At 41.7% G+C, this 5,681-nt stretch overlaps 1 non-coding gene across 1 annotated transcript; it reads left to right on the forward strand.

Annotated features, from left to right (window-relative positions):
- Positions 1-4,709: 4,709 nt before the first annotated feature.
- On the forward strand, positions 4,710-4,848 carry LOC115031807. The gene has a single exon (XR_003837469.1). It is a non-coding gene; the product is annotated as a small nucleolar RNA SNORA48 (small nucleolar RNA).
- The last annotated feature ends 833 nt before the right edge of the window (positions 4,849-5,681 follow it).

Raw genomic sequence — 5,681 nt, forward strand, 5'->3', positions numbered from 1 at the left:
CATTTCCCATGAAGCTAAGGCTTTGAAGTTCTTACTGCGGCCATGCATAGGTCAAACAATACACATTCACTCAGGACTTCTCTCATTCCCTATAGAAAGGGACAGTAAACCTTATGTCAAGGGCTTTATGGAAAACATTTGAAAACTGGAGGATTATGAGGTGTTTGTGGCAACTCTACAGACAGCGTATAAGGTGATTATGTATGCCTGTCTTCTAATGGAGCCATATTTACACAAATAGTAGCATTTCACTGACAGATGTGTACTTTAAATCTTAGGATGTACTCCAGCTTCTTTTTATCAGATATCATGGAAGGGAAAAACATAAACAGATCAATATTCTGAGACAAAGTTATCATTTTTAGCCAAGGGAAATTGAGTTCTGGCTTTGGATCAATATAATTGTCTTAGTCAGGGTTTCTATTGCTATGATGAAACACCATGATCAAAAGCAACTTGGGAGGGGTCATGTAGCTGGCTTGCACTTTCATATCTCTTTTCATCATAGGACAATCAGGACAGAAAATCAAATAAGGCAAGAACCTGGAGGCAGGAGCTGATGCAGAGGCACTGGAGGTGTGCTGCTTACTGGCTTGCTCCTCATGACTTGCTCAGCCTGCTACTTATAGAACCCATGACCACCAGGTCAGGGATGGCTCCATTCACCATGGGCTGAAACCTCCTTCATTAATAAAAATACCCTACAATCTCACCTAGGACCTGAACGGATGGAGGCATTTTCTCAGTTGAGGTTTTCTCCTCTCAAATGACTTTAGCTTGTTTTAAGTTGATATAAACCTACCCATCACAGTACTATTTGATACTAAATGGATCGTTCATCTTTTAAAAGCCCTTGAATAAAGTCATCAAAAGAGTGTTGTCTTTAGGAGAATCCTCACATCTTATTGCAGACTCATTTTCAACAATACTGGAATCGAGGCAGAGTTCCCTCCTGAAGGAATACGTACTTTGTTCTTTGTTAATCACATTTATGAAACAAAGATTTCTGGTTTCTTTGGAAACTCAGTTGTGTCATATGATGGGTTTTTTTTTGAAGCTGAGATGTTTTCCTGAAGCAGACAGAGGAGAGGATGTTTTGCTGAAGCAGAGACACTTGAGAGGACATGTGATGTTTGGAAAGAATGTAAGTAAAACCCAACAGATAGTGACCAATGCTCTTGCATTGGTTTGACTTGCAACACTTCGATAATCTTCACTGATCTTCTCTTGTCATGACTTCATAAAGAAGAAATGCAACAAAGAACTTTTCCTGGTATTCTGGCTGCTTCTTATCACTTCTACAGACCCATGCCAATTCCGCAGAGCCTTGAGGTTTCTCCTAGAGGGAGCCACGGGTACTAATTCATGTTTGGTGTTTGCCAATTGGACTAGACTGCTGCTACTGAACTGTGTTTGGAATTGCCCCCAAAGTACTACATCCACAGGTACTGCAGGTCCACATCCCATTTGTCTTATTAACCATCTTTCTCCCCTACTTTTGGTGGGTGGGATGGAAAGTAGGTTGAAGTGTTCAAGAACCCTTATTAAAGGAGGTTTTGAAAAAATTCTAAGAGTTTACATTTTACAACAATAAGAACAATGAAATTATTTATTTAATTTTAAACAAAACCATTCATTTGCCCAACCAAAGTACCTCATTAACTTTCATGCTAAATGTCATCTTGATGATTTCACTGTTCTGAGTAGGCTCTCATGTTAACTCACACTTTCACCCATGCATGGAAGATGTCACAGAAAGGCCTAGGATAGTGTTTCTCAACCTGTGGGTCATGCCCCTTTGGGTAAATTTGTAGCAATAAAAATAAATTCATTCTGCATATCAGATATTTACGTTATGATTCACAGCAGTAGCAAAGTTACAGCTATGAAGTAGCAATAACTACTGCAATTTTACAGTTGGGGGTCACCCCAACTTAAGGAGCTGTATTAAAGGGTTGCAGCATTAGGAAGGTTGAGAGCCACTGACTAGGAGGTAAATGACTGTGGTTAGCTTGTGAACTTGAAGGGCTTCTTTGCATTTATAGGTTGGACTTTATAGGTCAATTTTACTGATATACCTTCTGCCTTCTTTTTTTAAATTTTTAATATTTTTTATTACGTATTTTCTTCAATTACATTTCCAATGCTATCCCAAAAGTCCCCCATACCCCCCCCCACTTCCCTACCCACCCATTCCCATTCTTTTGGCCCTGGCATTCCCCTGTATTGGGGCATATAAAGTTTGCAAGTCCAATGGGCCTCTCTTTCCAGTGATGGCCGACTAGGCCATCTTTCGATACATATGCAGCTAGAGACAAGAGCTCCGGGGTACTGGTTAGTTCATCATGTTGTTCCCCCTATAGGGTTGCAGATCCCTTTAGCTCCTTGGGTACTTTCTCTAGCTTCTCCATTGGGAGCCCTGTGATTCATCCAATAGCTGACTGTGAGCATCCACTTCTCTGTTTGCTAGGCCCCAGCATAGTCTCACAAGAGACAGCTATATATGGGTCCTTTCAGCAAAATCTTGCTAGTGTATGCAATCGTGTCAGCGTTTGGAAGCTGATTATGGGATAGATCCCTGGATATGGCAGTCTCTAGATGGTCCATCCTTTCATCACAGCTCCAAACTTTGTCTATGTAACTCCTTCCATGGGTGTTTTGTTCCCAATTCTAAGAAGGGGCATAGTGTCCACCCTTTGGTCTTCATTCTTCTTGAGTTTCATGCGTTTAGCAAATTGTATCTTATATCTTGGGTATCCTAAGTTTTGGGCTAATATCCACTTATCAGTGAATACATATTGTGTGAGTTCCTTTGTGATTGTGTTACCTCACTCAAGATGATGCCCTCCAGGTCCATCCATTTGGCTAGGAATTTCATAAATTCATTCTTTTTAATAGCTGAGTAGTACTCCATTGTGTAAATGTACCATAATTTCTGTATCCATTCCTCTGTTGAGGGGCATCTGGGTTCTTTCCAGCTTCTGGCTATTATAAATAAGGCTGCTATGAACATAGTGGAGCATGTGTCCTTCTTACCAGTTGGGACATCTTCTGGATATATGCCCAGGAGAGGTATTGCTGGATCCTCCGGAAGTACTATGTCCAATTTTCTGAGGAACCGCCAGATTGATTTCCAGAGTGGTTGTACAAGCTTGCAATCCCACCAAAAATGGAGGAGTGTTCCTCTTTCTCCACATCCTCGCCAGCATCTGCTGTCACCTTCTGCCTTCTTAAAGTGGCAAAATGGACACTTGTTAACATTAAGAAGTATAGCCAACCCTCTGATACATAACAAAATAAGAAGCTAAGGATGCACACACATACTTTATTTGGTGGCAATCTGTCATAGAAAGAAATTAGTGACTATTCAGGTGGTCAAGCATTACATATTAAGCAAGTCAAGTAATGTATTAAGAACTTACCATTAACTAACTGATTTGTTGATTATGCTTAAACTGGTACACAGTTACCATTGGTACAAATCATTTTCCCAGCATTCTATTTTTCATGATCTAAAACATCTGTGAGTGACATAAGTCCTTAGTAAGCAAACCAAAAATAAATAAATAAATAATCCCAAAAATCAAGAAACAAACAAACAAAAAAAAAAAACAAAAACCAACCAAACAAAAAGAATGTTTTTTTAGGAAGGTTAGGCCAGTCAACCTCTCAATTCAAAAAACTGAAGCCTCAGTTTTTATTTCCCTTTAAAAAGAAAAATGTAACATTGCTCAGTTTATTATGCTCGGCCTCAAAAGGCGAAAGTATTGGCCGTCTGACCATTAAAAATTGCCCTTTCATCTCTTTAATGTAGCTACCAAATGAGCAGCTTCAAGACATTTCTGTTGTTGCCATTGTTGGTTCTAAGACTAGGACATATAAAATATTAGCAAGTTGGGTTCTTCATTGTAAGGAAGTTGTGAAACTATTAGCTTTAAATGCATTCTCACTAATGCCCATAAACTAATCAAGAACAGAGCTTTGTGGTTTCGGCAGACTATACAATGTATCAGCACATGCTGTAGATTAGTATGATGTATGGATACAGATGAATGTGTCGGCCAGAAGCCTGGTTTTCTCTCAATCAGAAGCGCACAGAACTTGCATCTGAGGCTTCTTCAGGATGTCAGCTTCAGGGCAGAGTAATACGAAGAAACAGGAACCAACCCGTTGTGACCTTGAAGAAGAAACCTATATAAGAAATAGAAAATAAAAAAATTCTCAAAGCAGATGGTTCTGTTCTGTTTCCTAAGGACATGGTTTTATACTGTCTCAGGGTACAGAGATCTCTAGTGACTACTCCCGCCACTTGGCAATAATGGCAACATCAGATAGACATGAACACATCACCTGATCTAGAGGCTCATCTCAGAAGTGGAAACAAAGGTTAAATAGTCTGGGAAAAGAGGAATGGGGGGGGGGCAACAAAAGCAGGCTGTTTGCCTTTGAGAATGCACTCCGTGCTGTTGGAAGGCACATGACTTACAGAGCTCAGGAGAGTAGCTGGTTATAGAAGGCAAGCCATCTAGAAACCTCAGCAGAGCCTCCGAAGGTGTCAAACATGATTTCCCCAAAGCCAAATAAAAGCCATGTCTGTCATGCAGACACGAAATAAGCATCTGGTCCAGATTCCTGTAACTCATTAGTGAGAAACCAGCTAGATGACAAGTCTCTAATTTAACAACTCGTTCATCAACCCCCCACAACACACCCCCAGGCTATGAGGGAAGAGACACCTTGTTGGTGGTGGTGTTCTTATATCAGTGAGGGGCAAAGCAGATGATCAAACTCATCCTAGCTTGATGCCTGGCTTGGTGACCAAAGCTGTCTTACGCTTAGAACTCATACAAATCAAATCAAATCACATCAAATCAAATCTAGGCAGTGTAGCACAGGAGGAGGAAGACAGAGACCTGTGGATCACCATGTCCCCCACAGACCTGCCCTCCATTGCAGAGCACAGGTAGGCCATGGACACCTGCTTGCCTTCACACCACACAGAACAGATGGAGGATGTCACCCAGGGGCCTGTCATTTGCAAGAGTAGCCTGTAATGGAAGCCACCACAATGTATGAGTATGTGGTAGTCAGATGGGAGAGTAAGAGAAGTGGAGCCATTTGAGCATTATGAAGAGAGATGGAAGCTGGAGAGATGGCTCAGCATTCAAGAGCATTGGCTGGTCTTGCGGAGGTCCTGAGTTCAATTCCCAGCAACCACATGGTGGCACACAACCTTCTGTAATGTGATGTGATGCCCTCGTCTGGTAGGCAGGTGTACATGCAGATAGAACAATTATACTTAAAGTAAATAAATTGAAGAATAAGGGGGGAGGAAGAGGAGGAAGAGGAGGAGGAAGACGAGGCAGAGGCAGAGACGATGGAGACAATGGAAATGATGGAGGAGGAGGAGGAGGAGGAGGAGGAGGAGGAGAAGAAGAAGAAGAAGAAGAAGAAGAAGAAGAAGAAGAAGAAGAAGAAGAAGAAGAAGAAGAAGAAGAAGAAGAAGAAGGGAGAGAGATGAACTGGAATCTTGGTAGTAGAGACGAGTAGCCATCCCTGCCACCTGGGCCCATGGTGAGATCCCAGCCCAAGCTGCTGCTGAGGGCCATGTCTGAGTCTGTGGGTACACAGCAGCAGGAATCAGGGATCTATGTTGATGTTCATGGTTCATATTCCCCTAG

Source organism: Mus caroli, chromosome 8 (genome assembly GCF_900094665.2).
Source record: "Mus caroli chromosome 8, CAROLI_EIJ_v1.1, whole genome shotgun sequence".
NCBI classification, from domain to species: Eukaryota; Metazoa; Chordata; class Mammalia; order Rodentia; family Muridae; genus Mus; species Mus caroli.